The 18,923-nt window shown below is 44.4% G+C and overlaps 1 protein-coding gene across 3 annotated transcripts in view; it reads left to right on the forward strand.

Annotated features, from left to right (window-relative positions):
• Positions 1–18,923, forward strand: part of clmpb (CXADR like membrane protein b) — a 63,172-nt gene that overhangs the window by 28,231 nt on the left and 16,018 nt on the right. The window lies entirely within an intron of this gene.

The raw sequence follows: 18,923 nt of genomic DNA on the forward strand, positions 1-18,923 counted from the left end.
CATTTCAAAACCTAAACCACTGTGGATCTGCTGTTTCCTTGCGGGTGAATGGTGAAATGCAAGACACGGTTTGGAAAAATTGACAGTTTAGCCGAGGCACAGTGGTCGTTAGCCGCCTGTCAATGACAAGACGATTGCATGTCAGGGGGGTTTTCCAGCCGTGCCGCTCTGCACACACACAGGGTTTGAATTCACGGTCAACTTACTCCAAAGATCTTAGAATGTTGTCACTGTGGAGTCTTTACTCGAAACTCAATCACTTCGGCAGGGAAGGCAAAACCCAGGACCATGTGTTTTTAATGGTTTTCGCACGTTGAACCGCACCAAGCGATCGCAATCATTCACCTCGGGAAATACAAGCCATCCCCAAAGAACTCCCTTTTCCCGTAAGAATGTAGAAATATCATCACACCCCGATGACGCATTGCCTCGTCAAATGGGACAAACAATAAAATTGAGTCCAACTTTCCCCGCGGTCCGATTTCAAACACGGCAAGAGCTCAAGAGGCTATTGTGAAGCCGCTATCACACAAGTGGAAACACTCATCACGGACATTACTGTGACTGTGGTCTGGGGAGAGGCACTTGGCAATAAGGTTGGCATGTGATGTGATACGTGTGTGTGAGTGTGTGTATATTTAGATGTTTTATTGATTAATCTAAGCTGAGAAAATAGATGGAGTGCTGAAAGATGACCTCATCATAAGGTTTTTGTGGGCTGTGATAACACCCTTTTTTTGGCTTTGTGTGTGTGTGTGTGTGTGCATGTGGGATAAGTCCCTAAAGCCCATACACTTTTGAGCAGCTGTGGCTGGTTTGATTTCTGACCTCTGAGTATCCTTGTCTATTGTATTTGGTTTCTACAAAGTGGCACACACACTTCAGACAGATATTACCTTTGGACTGTATGGAAAATGCCGGACTGTGCAGCAACTTAACAGCATTTTTCCAGCACTGGAAACGTTCACCTTCTGTTCAACATTCTTTCTCACATCATTGTGTAGAATAGCAGCTCTAATGAAACCACGCAGGGCCGCTGCAGCTCATTTACGACCTCCATCGGTTCATTTGCGATGGGCACATTTTCAAACTCTCTCTGCTGTAGCGTTACTGTACCATAGCTTAGTAGCAAAAACAGAAACTATTTAAACACTCTCAAACCACAGACACATATGTTTAACCTCCCAGCCCTAAGCAACACTGCCATTTCACAACAAGAGCCAATTAAAAGCCAGTGACATTCAGGCGTGGGAGACATTAAAACTAATTCCAGCTTAAAAACAAAACAAAACAGTGACATTAAAGCAACAATGGACCAAACTCACACACAGGCATCAAGACATCGCCTCCAAGCTATTAGATCCTTCGCTGAGGAATGTAGCTTGCACGCAGGAAAACGCCTAGTGGGAAGTGTCCCACAATATGGAGCCCTTCAAATGTCATTAAACATTATTCTCTGTGCGTGTAGCAGTTGAGATCATCTAAGTGTACTGTACAGAGTAGCTGGGGGGGAGGAGGGAGGGGCGTCGCCTCTTTGCAGCCGTGATCAGAATCAGAATCATCCTTATCGCTGGGCACATTAACATGTTTTCTGCATGTGTAATGCACATGTTAAACACTGTATGCATACAGAACACAGGCCTGACACACACACACACACACACACACACACACACACCTGGCCTATGTTTCTAAAGCCTTTGCATGTGTAAAGGTAACTTTAGATTATCAGCACGAGGTGAAAGTGTTCTCTCCGCACTCCGACGCATGCAGATGTTGTCCCCACCCTTCTTCTTCTTCTTCTTCTTCTTCTGCATTAGCGTACGGCAGCAGGAGCTAGCTCGCGATGAAGGACATCTCAGGGAGAGTGGGCATTAGGGTTTGAAGGTCGTACAATGGAGTCCGTAGCACATTGCTTAGGGCAGCATTACTCTCACACTCAAGTGAACGTGCACGCGTGTGCATTTGTGTGTGTGTGTGTGTGTGTGTATGTGTGTTTGTGCTAGGTACGCATAATGTCAGAAGTGTGTGTGTGTGAGTACATTTGTGCACGTGTGCTCACGCAAATGCATTGTTAGGAAGTATATGAGGGCATTCTGTATTTATGCTGTGTGAGTGTGTGTGTGTGTCTGTGTGTGTTTGTGTGTGTGTGTATGTGTGTGTGTGTGTGCTTGCTCCCAAAGACCTCGCTCCAGGCTAAACTGTTCTGCTCATTAAACCATACAGGAGTCGTCTTCCTCCCCGGCACTCTGGCACACGGACTCTTAATCAGCATACGTTAAAGTCCCGTCGCCCCTGCTTCCTCCGCTTAGCCACTGAATGAACATCTGCATTCAGACGTCACACACACACACACACACGGCATTGGTGACCGATCTCAGGTTAGAATGAAATCTCCTGCCTTTCTTGAGCGACCTCCCCTCGCAGCCCCCTATTAGCCGAGGTTCTCATCCGCAGCCAGGATTGTCACATCACATCACTGGGAGGCAACACTAATAGAAATATTAATATGGGGAAGATGAGAGAGAAAAGCTTTTTTCGCTCGCTCCCTTAGCTTTTCCCCTCAGCGAGCAGATTAGTGCCTAATCCGCCAAGGATAAGGGGAGATAAATTGCTCCTGATTGGCTACATTGGGATAAATAAACACGCGTCTGTCTCAAAATGGATCCACGCTGCAGAAACAAGTTTCAGCAAGTCAATTATTCTCATGTTTACTCGCAAATACGAGACTAACTTACTTACCATGAATAATTGAATTTAGCCGACGGGGTCATGCTTGTTTTCAAATGCAGTTTGATTTTTCTCAATGTAATATTTCAAGATAAAAAAAATATATTTTAACTGAAGATACTTTTGCACTACATCTGAAGTAGCTGCTACATTTTAGAGTTATTACCTGCAGTTCCTGTGTGATCTTAATCTTGGTCAAATCCAAGAACACTCCTAATTTAGTCGTCATTCCCGGTGTTGTAAGGATGAAAAGGGAACGGTTAAGGACAAATCAGCACGTAACACGGAGGAACAACACTTTCTTCGGTCTCAATTCAGGGGAGAAAATTGTCATCGTTCTGGCGTTGGCCCAGCCATGCATGGTGCAGCGATTAGATACTCTTGGATGAGCAGGCGCCATGCATGGGCAACGAGTGTGTGTTTGCAGAAGGACTGTTTGCGAGTGTGTATGTGTGTGTGTTTGTGTGTGTTATATAGGAGGTCAGGGGTTGTTTTGGATGTGAGAGACGTGGGACGTAACCTTTTTCCCTCTCAGCTGCCGGCCCGCAACGTTTCCCACCGTACAAGCATTGAGGCAGGCGCGAAGATGGTTGTCGGGCTTGGCGAATGCCCGTGTACTTCACAGCATAGGTCCTTCTGAGGCGATGTGGCGTGAACAGGAGCGCGCTTGTGTCTGCAGCAGGGTACAACACACAGTGTGACAAGTGGTCTTTGAACAGCTCCAGACACCTTCCTCTTCTTCAAAGGTCCCTCAGGTTAGATTGTAGGATCTTTGATTTTCACTGCTTCTCTTCAGTGTTATCATTTTCTGGATCATTAGCACAAACTCAGATGTTTTTCCATGAATAAATGATTTTGTGGTACCATTTAGATGCCTTGTAACAAAGTCTTTAAGCAGCCAAAATGGGAGTAATGGTCCTAAACATAAACAACGACTTTTTCAACATTTCTTTGCACAAAATTTGCTGTCAATTTGCTGCTCTGTACTCTGGCGGCATGCAGCGCAGACTTCACTCCACGTCCTGACGTTTCATCTCCTCTACGCCTTCTTCAGAGCTAACTGGGAGCACGTAGTAATGTGGTTTTAGTCTTGTGCCAGATATGGATCGTAGGCTGTCTTTGGTTGTGAAAGAGCTACATGGGCTAAATCAATGGATACGTCACACTGGGATCAGGGAAGACTGTTTTGGATCAATAATCATAGTTTTGAGCTGAGTAAGTGTAATCATTTAAGGTCATTCATAAGGAATGTAGGTGCAGTGTTCTAGTGAGCCTCATGTATGTAGATGTAACAACACTGCCACCTTAAAGAAGATGATTTTTGTAAAGTAAAGAATAAGAAAATACAAAAAAATGTTGCAGATTTGGAATCTTGGAATGTCTGTTAAGCTGGGAAAGAGGCTGGAATAGTCTATAGACCAGTTCACTAAAGAGTATTTACTAACCGATTGCTCTGATGGCTGACTCTATAAACCTGTGGTGGTTTTTCCCCCTAGTGACATAAAAGTCAGACTGCCTCAGAGTAAAACCTTCCCTCCCTGTTTGTAAATGATCTGAGACTGAGCAGACACACAGATGGGGCCAATAATTTTCACCTGGCTTTCTGACTCACTCCTCAAGATAATAATAGTTATGCCAGCAAAGTGTGCCCATGGAAAATCCAGATTGGCGTCATGCAGAGGCCCCAGCTCGTTTCTCTCCTTGTAATGGTTTTGCTGGTGCTGGTTTCCACAAAGAAGAACTAAAGAATGAAAAAGTGGATTGTTTGACTGAGTAAAGACTCTTTTATCAGATAGAATGGAAGGTATTCTTTCTGCTATATAAGGTGTCCATTTTTATTATGACGACGGCAAATGGACGTGACTGTACTTTATCTGAGTGCACATCAATTTATCAGTTTCATTCTACATTGATGTTGTCTTCAGGTTTAGTCATGTCAAATTTGAGGTGAGGCAAATTTAGACAAGGAGGACAACTAAGAGGCAAAAGAGGAAAACTATTGTATGAATGAGACAAACATTAGTCGACGTGCTGTAGAAGACACAGTATGTACAATTTATGTACTCGTGTGTGTGTGTGTGTTCCTATAACTGTATTGTCTGATGCACAATAAAAGAAAAACACAACAATGTTCCATTTTGGGCTGATGTCTCATGTTGAAGGCCGACATCTGTCAGCACGTTAGAGGCTTGCCTAATAGGAGAAAAGTGTTGGAAATACAGCTGAGCTTCTCTTTTTTATTTATCTGATGTGTTGGTAGAAATGGAAGAGAGAGTAGGATGGGGGGAGAAATAGCTTCCCTGAGTGAGCAGAACGTTCTCAGTGGTGCGCCGCATAAACCTCTCACTGGTCAGCGGCTGTTTTTAACCTTTGTGTGGGATCCAAAATGCCAAAGAATCGAACGTCTTTCATTAATCTTCAGACAAAAGCGCCTTGCATCAGCACAACCTGCAGAGTGCCGGCTAAATGAGAATCCTATCCCAGACTTTTGGGAGGGGGGGGTGGTGGTTGTGCCGCATGCGCTCCTGTTACAGCACACCGCCGCTGCCACTGTTTTCCTCCTGCAACTTGTTCTCCTTTTAATTAGCAAGGAAATACTGCCTGAGGGCTGACGCGTAGAGGGACAAAGCACTTAGCATGTCTGGCCATAACTAAGATTCTCAATTCTGGTTCCTAAAACAAATCCATGTATTGCTCGCTCTAGCTCTCTCTCTCCCTCTGTCTCTCTTTGTCTCTCTCTCTCCCCAGGGTTTACTTCCTCTTGCCTGAAAGGAGCAGGATGTTGATTATAGCTTGAAGGTGCCGCACTCTGCAGACTGCGTACGGCAAATGTGCGGTCAAATTTAAACGAAGGGACTGTGTGTAATGAATTTGCAAAATACACGCGCAGAGGAAGAAGCTTGAAAAGCTTGAAGGTGCAGCCTGAGACAAACTACTACTATGAAGTCTAAATTAAAGTCCCCATACCTCCACTCCCTGTCCAAATGCTATCATCTGTTAAATTACTACCTCAACTCAATGTCACATCCTCAGATACACATGATATGCTTACATCCTGGTGTTTAATTCACTTGAAAATTGAGCATGGAGCGCGTTTCTCTTTTTTTCCCCCTCGCTCTCCCTCTCCCTGTGGCGATGTCACTGGGGATTAAGTCCACAGAGGCCGAGGGGCCCGTTTGTGATTCATCTGGAGGGAAGCATGGAGCTGGTAGTTGTACCCACAGGGCAAACAGCTCGCAGGCCACTTCCCCAACTCCCCCACTTAACGCAAACACAGAGCTGAATGTTTTTGTTTTTTTAATGGTCCTCATTCCGGTTGTTTAGTTTGGATTTCTCATAGATAACAACCATAAAGTAATCAGATAGAAACAGCAAAGTACCCTCAAGTGTTCCAATGTAATCCGTCACCATACCTCCCAGAATGCATTTGACCTCAAAGGCTGCAGTTGCATGCACCAGGTTTTGAACGTTACAATCAAACAAATCTGACAGTACCCACAAATAATTTTCAAGATTGTGAAATAAACCCCAAGCTAAATTGTCTCCTTTAGATGTTTCACAGTAAGCAATCAGAAATGTCTCTTTATATGGGTTTAAGCAGATGTTATATTATGTACAGTATGTATGTACTGAGAGAGAAAACACACCGCTTACAAAGTTGATATGCAATTTACAAATCACAACTACAAGCTTTTTGACTTGGCTGAAGAGGGCAAACGTTTGGAGAGGAGGAAGAGATTTTTCAAAAACAAAATGAAAGCGAAAAGGATATTTACAGGACTTGTTTGAATCCTTTGGTCACATAATGAAAGGTTTAACCCATATAAAATCTCAAAGGACACATTTATTTGGCAATGACCCAGTTTATTCTGATCATGTTTACGTCAGGCACTTCTAATTCTGAATGGGAAAATGGGCCATAATTATTATTTTATTAAAACGGTCCATATGCACACTGCTTTAATTCAGTTTGTGTTAAATCTTCAACGTTGAGGCAAAAATGCACGTAAGATGTCCCCAAAGATGGAATTTATAGGATTACATGGTTATAAATAGTATAATCTGTTATTTTGAGTAAGCATGCAGCAATTTATGTTGATTTCAAACTAATTATGGTGTTTACATGACTTAAAAAGTCCATTTATTGCCTCAATCTCATAATCGAAGTTTTGGAATATTACAGCCAACTTGTCCAGGTTTTCCAAGGCCTCGCTTCCCTTCTTAATGTCTCTGGAGGATCCACGGGGGATTTCATTTGGGAAGCAGACCTTAAATGTGTTGGATTGCATGTCAGACTTTTAACAAGCTGTTATTCTTCACACAGTTGATTAACAGCTGCAATAAGTGCGCGTGTGTATTGTGGTGAGGCTGTTTAATAAGGCCTCTCACAGTAGGTAAACCGCAACCTGTGCAAAAAGTTAGTTTGAAACACATGTTCAGCCGCAAGACGAGTGAATTGCGTGCCAGTTGTGATTTTGTGTGTGTGTGTGTGTTTCTGTGTCTGTGTGTCTGTGTGTGTGTGTTTTCTCGCTGTGTTTGTCTGCTTTGTGAAGGAAAGTGGTTTGATATCACAGTGGAACAACGTTATTCACCATCGCTGCACTGGTGTCAAGGGAACTAACATATCACCGCCATTCAGTGGGACTTACTGTCTTCTTTTAATTGCTCTTTTAATTAACTTGTGTTTAGCCTCCGTCTTGTCAGAGGATGCCCAAGCATGCCATTTAGCACGAGGTAATGAGATTAACCTCTCGTTGACCAAGCAATCGCAGATTAAACATTATGGCCAAATGAAATGAGCTGGGCTTTATTTACCAGTGTGTACAGGCGGGCGGCAGGCAGCCGAGCCGCAGCTCTCTCAGCAGCAACATAGCTAAAATGTCAAGGGGATAGCGGGGAGTGTGTTTGGCACGGAGTCGCGAGTGTGGCCGACCAGCTGCATGGGAAGGAGAGAGGAGCAGCCCGAGCTGGAAAATAGCACGAAATGCTCCCCCTCTGCCTTTCTATCTCAGGAGAGGCCATTGCAGACAGTCGATGAAAACAGGCCGCTAATCAGTCAGTCACACTCACACATGTGTTAAGCTCCACATACACACACACATATACACACACCGGCATCCAGACACTGGTGTCATTTAATGTAGACTCATTCCTCTTCCCCGCTGTCTCTCTCTGGCCACGTGTATTAAGAAAGAACACAAATAAAACCCTCTCACAAAACACACACACAAAGTTATGACCTCCATTTTTAAGAAGCAAACATTGTGCAATTGTGCAAACTGGTCAGAACAGGAGGAAAGATAATGTAGCTGCTTATTCTTGTCTGGAGTGTTGCGAAACAATGATTCTAATGTCTATAGACAGGAACATGATGGAAATGATGCCCAAGTGGTCTCGGGAATGAGAAGGAATTTTCAGGAGATTTCTGGCTGCATGCCTCTTCTGCATATTCCACACTATAAATAACATTTCTCTTCAAAGAGTCTTTACAGGCTATGTGATATTTTATTGGACTCTCAACACTCTCAACTACACTTGATGCTGTCCAGACTCCATGGGGCAGATCCAGTATGTCAACAGATCTATTGTGTATTTCAGACATGGAATTGTATCATATAAGAGACAAGACAAGTACAAATAAAATATAATGAAATAAAATAAAATAAAACAAAACAAAAATAAATAAACACATACAATACAATAGAAAAAGCTGGATTTTAATGTGATCCATGTCACATTTTGTATCTGACTGATATGATGCAAGTATTTCTTGCTGCTTGCCCTCATTTGCTGTGCTACGTCAGTTAAGCTTGTGTCCTACTTTATACCTCCTCCCCCTCTGTAACCCCTAAAAAACACAGTGGAAGGTGACAGACTTCTCCTTGCTTTTAGGCAGAATCTTATTCAATTAGCCTCATATGTAAATGGATGCAGAATTATTTTTTAACCCCTCTACTGGGGCATGATGAGACACGTAGATACGTTAGTCGTGACCTTCGCCCTGTTTTCTCCACGCCTGTGGTGCGTCACTGCAAGCAAACTGCGAGCGGAGTAAGCGGCCTTGGCCCGGCTCGTGCCCCACCTCCTTTTAATCAGGCTTTGGGGAGTGAAATATGGGCCTGGCGAGCAGACTGGACCAGAGCTCCATTCATCTGGTTTCAATCTCCTCTCCGCCCTCGGATGTGGCCGCGTGGGCATTCCTTTTCTAGACATTGGGCGGGAATAACTAGGGCCAGGGCAGCTCAACAGACAGGCATATTTGTTTAGAGTTATGTGTGTGTGTGTGTGTGTGTGTGTCTGTCACTGGGATTTCAACCGGCTGTGGTCACTTCAACTGCAAAGGCTGTGACTCTTGTGTTCTTGTGTTCTTAAAAGTATATTCAGGTCAAACACATACAATTGGATTCTTTCCTTTCTTGTCTACACAAGACTTTGGGCAATGCGATGACACATTAATATAGATTTGTGGGCTGATATGTTGTGTGATATGTTTCTACACCTTTTCTACAAAGCCAGCTTTCACACCTTACCTGTGGTTGTATTTGGTATATTGTGGTTAGCGATGCAAATCAATGGGCCGGATTGCTGTGCAGCAATATTGGATGGATGCAATTTGCAGAGGAGTGCTATGGAAATGTCTGGGTTTAGAAAATCAGCAAACGCACACCTATATGTCAAATGAAATGCTCAAATTAAAAAATTACTTTGTTTAATTCCTGCTATTTGTTACTGTGGGTACGTCATGTGCCTGTTCCTATTCACTGATAAATAAACTGTTAGCGTGCTAGCTTAATGTCTGTATGTGTGTATATACGTTGTTGTGCGTGTGATGGTAACAGGTAAATAAGTGTCCTGCACAAATGGACGCAGCTAATCATAAGGACAGATGGTTGGTTGCGCCATTAGCTCTCCTAAATGAGCCTAAGTGAAGCCTTTCCTGGAACCGTCGCAGGCCTCCCCCGCCCCCCCCCCCCTTGACCTCCCTCGCCAGCGTGCAGCAACCACTCTGCCTCTGTCAGCTGCCTAACACCCTTTCACTTTGCTGCTGCCAAAACAGACGTGACATCTGCGCACCTCTGGGGAAAAGGCAGCCGTCGCCGTGTCCTTCCCAGTCACAGGCTAGGATGGATGGGTTAGTGCTTTTGTCCTTCGCAGCGGTGGCGATGGTGGAGTCTCATTTTTGACTCACGGCGTCCCCCTCTGCTTTGTTATTTTCTGCTTAGCCGATCGAGTGAAATGATACATCAGATGCGTGCCACAGGTTCTGCCGACAGCGCTAATATGTCACTGATGTAGCGTGCTAGCAGCACAGGGGCGGATGGAGAGAGGGAGTTAGCGTCCCGTCTGTTTTCAATTAGCTGATGAAATGTACAACATGGGAGCTGCTCTGCTGTGTTCAGTTTCTATACTCCGCTGGATCTTTTGTATTCGGGGTCAAAATTGCTTGTTTGACGGAGGAAGAACAGGAGAGAGAGAGAGCAGCATCCAGAACAGCTAATGCTAAGCTCACAAGATGTAGCACTTATTTAGTGTTGCTCCAAATTTAGCGCTAAGTCTGTTCTCACATTCTCTTGCCACAAAACTTAACACACAATACAGCCCACCAAGAGCTTTTACTGTCTTCCCACAAGCTGTTAAATGCTTCTTTGAGACACCAGTGGAGTATTGAATTGCATTTAATAAAAGTCAGAGGCGTTGTACTTTATAGTGCACGAGGCAGAAAGTATTTGAAGTTTTCATCGGTCACACACTATTGTGAAGCATCCATCACCGGCGGGCGCCTGGGCAACCACGCCGCATTCCACTTCCTGTGGTCATACACCTAGTCAGCTCTATTTCCAAACTAATGGATATAAAAAAAAATTGCAGATTGCAGCAAAATGGACTTGGCAGCACAAAAGCTTATTAAGTATCGATCCGCTGAGGTCAGTGCCCATGTCCAGCTACTCCAACAATGTGAGCGCACTTGGTTCACACACTTGCCAGCCACAAATTGAGATTAGACCACATAAATAAGTGGGAAAATAGAGCTGCGTTTGGTATCCCTGGTAACAGAGCAGCGCCCAGAGCTATAGTGCAATGTGCTGGGAAAATTGGCAGGTGAAAGAAGTTGTTTATCGTGCACTGCGGGCCTGGTGGTTGTTTATATCATAGCTAGACCATCTGTCCGGATTCCAGCAGCGCTTATCCGATATAATGTCAGACCAAACCAACGCCCACCAGGAGAGCTTTAAGTTGATCAGCAGCAGGCGTACCTGTCTTCTACGGTGCGTTAATGAATGCAAGCTCGTCTCGTTTCTGATTGCACCATCTGCCAGGCACGCAGGGTCAAACGGAGCTTGAACGCGGCAAGATGTCAATGACCAATATTTTCCCTTTGTTCACAAACTCCTGTGGAGAACAATAACCTGAATACTAAGAAATATAATTGGCTCTGTGCAGCAATGTTAAGAAAGTTTGGTTTGCGTGGGAAGCCAAATTTGATTTCTGTCAGAGCAAATATAATTTCCGTAAATGGATTTGGATTTGTTTTGTTATGATATCCCGAATCGCTGAGTTATCACTTTTAAACAAAGCAATTGTTTTCTCTTGTGCGCATTCTGGTGGAAATCAGTTTCAGCAAAAATGCTTGTGGCAACAGCAAAACTGTTTCATTCTAAATTCATCTGTGGATGTCTTCATGTATCAAAGGATTCATCTCTACTCTGTTCTCCTTTGAGATGTTTATTTGTGGGGGGGACGCCGGGTTTATCCAGGCTATGTGCACATGAGCTTCAGGGAGGATTGCCCTTTACTCGACACACACATACTGTACACACACACACACACACACACACACACTCTCTCTCGCAGACACACATCAGCTTTAATAACCTCACCACAAAAGTTCCTGCAGATATTAACAGGACTTTTCCAGCACAGGGATGAATCATGCTGAGTCTGCTTCCTTTTCTACCACGCTCAAGTCAGCTCAATCAACAAGGCCTTGAGATGTAACGTGGCACCGATTGGCTCAAACATGGCATCATAGCAATTGACAAGGGGGTCAAACGGTCAGAGGCAGACTGTTTAAAAGACCACAGAATTTATTGACGACATTCACAGCTAATCTCTGAAACAATAGAGTCCCAGAATTGGATTGTAGAGGATGTCCAGGCACTCACTTCCATTTGGTCAGAACACTAAATTCTATGAGATTTAGAGAGCTCAGTGCACAAGAGATCAATTTCTCTAATGAGCCAGTCTGTCTTCTATTCAGCATCCATGTAATCCATCAGGCCATCCGTACTGTAACAGAACTTTGCTTTAATTGTTCTGCTGGAACAGACTGCAGAAAGCAATTCACACTGATTGAAAAGTGTCGAGCTACTTTTTGTTTGCTGTCCTGAAGGGCAGATAATCCATAATTTCGAAAAAATATCTGTCCTGTAATGATTCTTATCTTACAGCTGTTTGTGCATTATATAGGTGTAAAATGTAACGATTGTTTGGTGAAGCAGTAAAGCATGACTGGACTAATGGCATAAACTCTTTGCTGCATGAACCTCCATTTTCTCCACCTCTGAAAAGCACATTCGGAGACACTCGTGCAGAACAAAGTGAGCAAGCACACATGCTGGTTTGTTTAGGCCTTGCCAGATGTTGGGAGGATCTGTTGCTGCAGCATAATACAGAGGTCACTGTCCAGGCACCATTTAACAAAAGTGTGTTATCTGTTGCAAAACAGCCCGGATGACATTTGGACATTGTTTAGTCAAAGTGAAAAAAGGGAAAAAATGTTTGTTTGCCAAAACTGTGAACGTTTATCCCACAATTCCAGCTAAAGACACTGAAGACACAGTGGTGCAATTAAAAATGTATAAATGGGAACCATCTATTCTGAAATGATTAAGTGGTTTTTAATTAGAAAAGAGAAAAAATGACCTCCAAGCATTGACAGTTTTGTCTTTGTGCTGGAATCTGGAGTCCTCCGCTTGTCACTTTTTCCACTCGGTCACATGGTTTAACCACGGTTTCTACAAAGCCACATGAAGGTGGAAAGAATAGAGAGTCATTTTCTTTCCCCTCTCAAACGTTATTCCAGTTTGTGCGAAGAAACACAGCGCAGGCTCAGCAGAAGACGGAGATGGCACAATGCCTCTCAGCCGCACGGCAGGGTCTGACGTGAACGATGGTGGGAAATGATAAACGGTACTTTGGACCCAAGTGTAGCCCTGAAGTCTCATATGAGATGCTCTGTGGTCTTTGAGCTGTTTCAGGTTTAAACCAGAAGATTTATAGAGCAGCAGCAGTATCTTGGACAGCTACACCCGTAAATGTGTGTGTGTGTGTGTGTGTGTGTGTGTGTGTGTGTGTGTCTGTGTCTGTGTGTGCGTCTGTGTCTGTGTCTGTGTCTGTGTGTGTGTGTGTGTGTGTGTGAGACGCTACCAGATGCAGAGCTGAGGAGATGTGTATAGCACTGTAAGCAGGTTTCACTGACTCCCCTTCCCATGGGAAATTATGTAATTAGCTTTTTTCTCCATCTCCTCCCCGCATACTTATTTTGCTAAGGGAAAATGCAGAATACTTTTGGGGAATTAAAAGTGCTTGTCATGAACCTATTTTAGGATCTATGTTGGTGATCTGTCAGTGGAATGGCATAGTTTTTCACTCAATATGACAGTGATGATGAAGCCTTGAAAGGGATGCTAATGAAGGCAATAAGAGCAGCTCGAGGTGAACATTTACCACAGGGCATTACATTATTCAGACTTTAGTGGCATTTCATCTCCCTTTTCCTTCCACCATCGCCTCTTTCTCTCTTTTCCCTTTTTTCCCTCGCCCTCCAGGTTCAACGGATTATCTTGGAAGTGATTCCACTCCTTCTTTTCCTCCTCACACACACCCGTTGCCACGCCAGCCAGAGCTGTTAGGAGCTGATCATCACAGGTGAACTGTCAACAGCGTGGCCCTCGTCTTTAGATGGTTTCCTTTCAGGCTTTGGTGGGTTCACTCCACCAGTGGCCCTGATATCTTACAGCACTGCGAATGGTACATTGAGAGAACGAGAGAAAAAAAAAGTTTGATGTCAGCAGAAGGGAGTGCTGGTCGTTGGGTGTGAGGCAAGGAGGATTATGGGATTTTATCCCTTCAAAGAGCCAGCCTCCAGTCAGTGAAGAAACAGCCACTTTGATTTTCACAGGAGCAAGATATTCATGAGTTGGACTTTGAAACTACAGGGTTCGGAGTGCAGTCTTCATCTGCAAAATGTGTGTTTTAATAGTGCTTGATAACATGGAACATTTAAAGAGATTTGCCCCTTAAGAAGCTGTAATTAAAAAAGAAACCCTAGTTTATGAATAAAGGTCTGTTTTATAGATGGAGCATGGGATCTGTTTTTGTAGACTTTGGGTATAAACTAACATCTGGAGGCAGCCTCTGGTCTGCTGAGACATCTGAAGAGGTTTTGGTGTTTCAAGTTGTGAGTCTCTTAAATTCTCAAAGACAGCGGGAAAAATGGAGAGATGAAATATTCCCTCCCATCTCTTATATGCCACGTCGGTGCTTCTATTATACGCTGTACGTTGTCTACTTTAATAGCCAATTCAGGTCACAACAGAGTACTGTGCTTTGGGTGGCACCAGCCGCTTAAACAGCAGGCTGTGCTGGAGTTTTTACTGTCTCATCATTCCTATGCTACTCTCAGCATGTCCCCAATTCAGCTTAAAAGTATTTCTACATCAGCAGCAATAATATGCGTGCTATATGAATATGCAGGTCATTGCGCAAACATTTCCGTTAGTAAGTATCTATGCATCCATCACAACACAGCACAATGTATAAAAGAGTTTGTACACAGACATTGATTAATGTCACCATGTTGCCTTGACTCCTGTAATGGAAAAATACTATATTAATTGTAGCTTGGCTTTATACACTAATAGAAATGTACTAGATACGCTCGTGTGCCTGTCACTGACCGAAAGGGAAGACATCTTCTGAACAACGACTTTCCCACTTCTAACTGAATCCCTGATCAGATCATTTGACTCACACTTCCTCATAAGATGCACACTTGCTCTTTCGGCACAGTCCAACCCCCACCTTTGGCCTTTCCTGCTGACACAACGGATTTCACATATCACACAAACAACACACCCACCGAAACATACAAAAACACCACGCACTCACATCTCGGGCCACTCTCCTGCAGACAGCCCTGCTCTCTGTATGACCTGTGTATTGAGGCTCAATAAAACTAACTCAAAACAAAGACTGACTCTGTCTCGAGAACTTTTATTGACAGAAATTGCCACCACACTCCTGAACTACTGTGCAGAATCAAAATGTAACTAGAGACCATGTTTTCCTGATCATGCACCAAACGTCCAAAACATCTTTGTGTTGATATGGCGATGTGTTGTCAGCACAAAATATAGACCCGTGGGTGCCCATTATGCAAACAGGCCACGGTGGCGTCGTCTTTCTGACAGAGCTCGTGTACACATGAAGCATCATCACACACACCAACCGCCGCAAATGTCCACAAAATGTAGACGGCGTGCACATATAATGCAGATAAAAAGCAGGGTGCATGCACACACACACACACACACACACACATGGCAGGAAATTGCAGACAGTGATGCTGTCGTAGAAAGCAACGATTGCAACCTGTGTCTGAAAACACCTTTATTATGGTATAATCCATCCCCCACACCAGTGACTGCAGTGAGCACTCAAAATAAGGCTCTTTCCCTCACCTGTTTTTCTCTGTCTGTTTCTTCTCTCTCTCTTTCTTGCTCTCTTCCTCATCTCCTCCATGTTTGAGCACCAGAGGTCATAAGCTTTGGCCGTGGCAAAGGCACCAGCCAGGCCAATGTGCTGACAGAAGGGATATGGGGTTTTGACTTTGGGCAGTGTGAAGGATCCATGCTTGCCTTGTTTGTCTGTCTGTCGGCCTCGCTGGCCACACTATAATAAGATTGCAGGGTTCTGTAAGGCGGATTTACTGGAGCACAACTCCCCCTAGGGCCTTTTCATAGAAATTGGTTCTTCCATATTGCACCCTCGCCTCTCTGTCTCTCTCTCTCTGTCCACCCCTCTCTGTCTCTGTGTCGCTCTCTCTTGTTTGTTCTAAATCTACAGTGTTTGCTCCCACTTTCTTTTGTTAATTGTGAAATGGTTCTTTCCTTCTGTGGGTAAAGATTGAAACTAGCCAAAACACACAGACAGTGTGGGTTCCCTGCCGATATTAGTTTGGATGTCAAGGGACAGGAGCCAGAGAGAGAGTGAGTGAAAGAGAGAGAGAGAGAGAGAGACCTGTTATATTCATCCCACTGCCATATCACAGCTGCCCTCCACCTGCGATTCTCCATGTTTATTTAAATGACCTTTCTCGTGTTCTTATGGAATCTCACAAAGACGTGTGAATACATTCATACGTGAACACACAATGTGAAAAACAATATTTGGAACATGCATCTATATCTATGTTTTCTGCAATATTGCTTTCAAATTTGTTCCAGGTCACTTGATAATAAATATTGCACCATCCCTCAAATTAAAAGCCAAGGTCATGACCCAAGCTTGACTGACTAAATCACTCTTCCTGTCATGCTCTGTTGCCACAGAGTGCAGAATTGAATTGATGTTGACACACACGACGGGGTCTTGTGGTCCAAACCGACCAAGCTGTGCACACTGTGCATGAAGCCACACAAATGCAAGTGCAAACTCGCATCAAGCCAAAGCTTATTTTGGCTACACTGTGTCATCCATTCCACTGCACAAAAGCTCCTCTGCAGACCAACAATAAGCACTGGGTGGGGAGCAATTGTAAACCAATGAAAACCCACTCTGATTTGTTTGCCAACACTTTGGCATACAAATACATACACTTTATGGCAGACTTAGCCTCTTAGTTGGACGATAAAGTATAACAGTTAGGAAATGACCCCACTTAGTGACTTCTTTTAGCCAGTCGAAAATGGAAATACATCCCAGCACCCAGCGTTTTTTTTTCCATCCAGGTCCTGCTTTTTAGGTTCTCTTACCACATGTGCTGCTCAAGGACTGAGCAATTAAAGTTAAGTTGTGGGCGAGTAATGGAGGCCTGAGGAGGCTGCTCACGAGTGCAGGAGCGCTGCTGAGTAGCGTAGCTCGCCCGGGAAAGCAGAGCAGAGCCGTGCAATCGGTGGGCACAAGGTCTCCCTGCAGACCTCTGTACCACCATCCACCATTAACTTGCATCATTAAGTCCAAAGCACACACACATACCCTGACCCTTCTTTAAACTGCAACTCTCTGTCTCTCTCTTCTCCCTCTCTCTCTCTCTCTCTCTCGCTCTCTCGCTGGCTCCTGTCCCTTGACATCCAAACCAATATCGGCAGGGAACCCACATGACAAATTACTCCCAAAATGCAGCATTAAATAGTCATAAATGGGGATGCCTTCCGGGTGGCCCTTTTTTTCTGCTGACTAATGATTTGGAGCTGTCAGTGGTCCAAGACAGCAGAAGGACCTCTGCAATTTATCCTGTCACCACCGGTTTGCTGTAGGGGCTTGCCAACACTTGGGTACTGTAACATCCTGTTTCTCAAGTTGGCGGTTGCCACAATTGCCAACATTAAACTTGATTGGCGGCGTGTTGTCCCGAAGCGCGGGTTTATAGTGCAAAAAGTCACAAAGCAGTGATAGAGCTTAAACAAAACTTGAAGAAGTGCTGAATTCCACTCGACAACGTTGTCTGTGTGAGTGAAGCTCTTTTGGAAGCAGCAGTTTAGTGCGAGGCTACACTGCGCCTCTGTGTACTGTGTCAGCACTGACTCATAGGTTTCGAAGCACACAGCTGACATTTTCATTGGCTCAGAGATCACTTATGGGACTGGGTGTTGGCTCCTGTGAGGGTGGACCGGCGAGCGAGCGAGCGAGCGAGCGAGCGGACAGGCGCTGATGCGTTCACAGGCCCACATTTGGCCTCCAGTGGAATGTTTGACAGCATGTGATTGTGTCTGCTGTGCACAAAGGCATTCTTGACCGAGAGGTATGGGAGGATCCAAGCCAAAATAGACTTAACGCACTTGGATCTGCGAACGTACCTCGCTTCTTTTTTCAGATGTGTGCAGCATACCATGGTCTATTGAAGGACGTGCTGTTGTAATGAATAGGAGTTGTCCCGGTATTACAACATGGCCAATGACGCACAATTCCCATCCAACATCTGCCAGGCTGAATAACTTTATTTTAAGCTCGCAAAATTCCCGGGGAGCTAGTGGCTCATTCGGCAATTCAATTAAAGGCAGCAATTAAGTTAAATGTTGGAGTTCCAAAAATATCTGTCACGTTTGGGCACATAAGCCCAGTGCAGCTCCTGGGGCCTCTGTGTTATTGTTCATTCTTCCCTACCAGGTGGAGGGTGTCGAATATCCGCACATTAGTACGACACCCCCTATTGATGCGCGCTTACACATAAATACAAACACACACACACACACCATATCAAGAGCTCCAGCTTCCAGCAAATCCCTGTGCCGCCTCTGGCTAATTCCACTCAAGCCCACAGAGCTGTCCAGCTTCCTCCAATAAATTAGCCTTACTGCTCCCCACTGAGAGGCCCTGACAGTCTGGCCAGTAGCCAAAGTAACTCACACACACGCACACACACATACTAAACACAGATTCACAAGTATTTTTTGCTATTTCCTGCAGTAAAAGAAGCGGGGTGAATTATATTGCACGTGGTAATAGCCCAATGCGAAAAGCATTCACGTTGTCTGTTTGAAGTGCTCATGAGCAAGGCAGTAGAGGTAAAATGCCTGGTGAGGAGAGTGTGAAATATATGATTTGCACCTGCCTATCACAACTCTTCTCAGCCGTTACTGTGAAGGGAGTGGAAGTGAAAAGAATGTGTTGTTGGTCCACTATCACTATCATCCTGATGCAGCTGTCCACTTTCATATGCCAAACTCTATTTAACCGGAATTCTCTGTAAAAAAAAATCCCTCCTTGCCTGGGCGTACTGCTGGGAGATATCTTACCGTCTGTCAGATAACGATTGTGATTCTGGGTCATATCTCTTGCTGCGTCTTCCGTCTCAATTTCCTGTGTCGCCGTGGTTTTGCTTCCTATCCCGAACATCTGCCTCTTGTCTCAAGTTTGGATCAAGTGTCCTCATCTGACATCTCTCTCTCTGTCTCTCTGTCTCTCTCTCT

The sequence above is a fragment of the Genypterus blacodes genome, unplaced genomic scaffold (genome assembly GCF_046128005.1).
Source record: "Genypterus blacodes isolate CSIRO-AG114 ecotype Tasmania unplaced genomic scaffold, CSIRO-AGI_Gbla_v1 ptg000003l_1, whole genome shotgun sequence".
Classification (NCBI taxonomy): domain Eukaryota; kingdom Metazoa; phylum Chordata; class Actinopteri; order Ophidiiformes; family Ophidiidae; genus Genypterus; species Genypterus blacodes.